At 42.0% G+C, this 2,125-nt stretch overlaps 1 non-coding gene across 1 annotated transcript; it reads left to right on the forward strand.

The window, feature by feature from the left end:
* The first annotated feature begins 581 nt into the window (after positions 1-581).
* On the forward strand, positions 582-653 carry trnat-cgu. The gene has a single exon. It is a non-coding gene; the product is annotated as a tRNA-Thr (tRNA).
* The last annotated feature ends 1,472 nt before the right edge of the window (positions 654-2,125 follow it).

Here is a 2,125-nt window from a genome sequence, read left to right on the forward strand (position 1 = left end):
TTTCCATGTCGCTTCATCTCTTCAGTGTCCAATATTCTAACAACCTCGGCTTTAAATAAACTCATGCCCTGTGTACTCAGAGTTCTCCACGATAGAGAATTTCAAGAGATCAGAAATCTGTGAATGAAGAAATTCCCCCTCATCTTTCGTTATCCTAAATTCCAGTGAAGAGGCCCTTTTTACTCAATTTTTAGATCCGCCATGTCATCCCGAGAATGAATCCACGGACCTTTCATTACACCATCTCTGATGCAAGCATTTCCTTCACGTGTAATACCATAACTGCGGTGAACCGGATAAAATTGCAACAATTCGTTAATCATCAATTCCAACTTGCTTGCAATGAAGTCTGACACAATATTTGCCTTCTGAATTGCTTTATATCCTTAGGTTAGGAGTTTTTCTGAATTCTGCACCATTAGATTCAAATATTCTCTCTGCTGATCATTGTTTTTTTGCTTTCAACATCATCCTTTTCTTCAGTAATCAGTTTTCTTTCTCGCGCTCTTCATCTGCCAAGCTCGCTGCTATCCGCTGACGATTACTATAATTTCCAGAACTCATAGGGGTTTACTGTCCGTGGTGCGGTGGCCAAGTGGTAAGGCGTTGGTCTCGTAAACCAAAGAGCGCGGGTTCGACTCCCGTCCGTACCTTCTACAAGTATGTAGCAATCCTCTTTCAAAATTCCTTAGGTGCATCGTGAGATATGCGTTGTACGCACGGTTTGTTTTAGACAAATTAACATTTCTAACTTTTGATAAAATACGGAACATCAAGAACTGCCATTCCTGGCTCAAGAATACAGCATTTTTTTCACAATCTGATCAAGGTTAGCAAAACAAGGAACTATCATTTTCCACTAACTGTCCTTTTGAACCAAGCTGTTATCTTTAAATATGGATTTTAAGACCAAATAAATTAGCCTAACAATGGCCGGAACCAATCAATGAACTAACGAAGCCTCACCTGACAATAGTGTGATATTCATGTGAACGGATAAAACCAGGGTCTTAGAGAAGACCTACCGCTCGCCATATTCTGGTCAAGAATACCTATCAACAAAGAGACACCAAGATTATTATGATTCTGCAGCCTGACCAAGCATCGGAAGTCGTAAAGTCTGTTTTTGGATTTGATAAGTATACTTCTTATATTTTAACTCTGTATTGATTAATATTCTTTTGAATAAACTTATTTTCAATTTGCCTCCTGAGAACCTTGTCCCACCTCGAGTTTTTAATTCTTGTTCGGACCTCAAGGAGTTAAAATTAATTATTGGTAGATAGGGTTGATTCGGCTTTGAATATTTTATATTCACCGGTCATGAAGTTGTGAAATACACGAGCAAGGTGCAGCAGATGTGTCTCACTTTGATGCTCACGGATGGATGAGAAGTCTATGGGTCTCGCTTCAGTGTTTGAACACAAAAATCAAGGCTGGGCCTCAGGGCAGAAACGAGTGATTTCTGTGCCGTTTGAGGCACGATTTTCAGGTGAGACGTTAAACCTCCTGCTCGGCTGAATTCAAAATTTCCCCCGCACAATTTTCAAATACACCAGGGGAGCGTTCTCTGCTGCCCTGTTCACCATCAAGCAGCATCACAAAAGCAAACTATGCAGTCATGATCCGCTGTTGGCTGTGAGATTTTGCTGTGCAGAACAGTGACTGAACTTCAGCAGTGCTTTACTGACTGAATTGACATTGTTGACTACGACAGGGCCTCTTAAAGAGTCAGTACATTCATATCTTTCTTTTATAGACTCCCGAGTACGGCAGGGGAGGGGTATCAAAGAAAGCCAGGGTAAGAGACAGCGAGTCAGGGCTGAACTTTAAATACCACTCCCAACTCCCGCCCACGCCGCCAAATACAAAGATTAATCTCCACAGCACAGGGTCAGGCCCATGAGAAAGATCAGCGACATAAGCCATTTCTTGTCCCTCTGCTGTTGTGTATGCATTACGCGCTAACGCGCAACTAGAGTTGTACAACTGGTGGCAACCCTCATTTGCGCCCATGATTTCGTGGTGACGGTGCTCTGCATTGTTTCTAAAAATTTTACACTTCCCTTTTGAAATTGGCCATGGAATCTGCTTTCACCGTCCTGTCACGCAATTTGTTCCAGAT

This window comes from Carcharodon carcharias, chromosome 19, assembly GCF_017639515.1.
Source record: "Carcharodon carcharias isolate sCarCar2 chromosome 19, sCarCar2.pri, whole genome shotgun sequence".
Taxonomy (NCBI): domain Eukaryota; kingdom Metazoa; phylum Chordata; class Chondrichthyes; order Lamniformes; family Lamnidae; genus Carcharodon; species Carcharodon carcharias.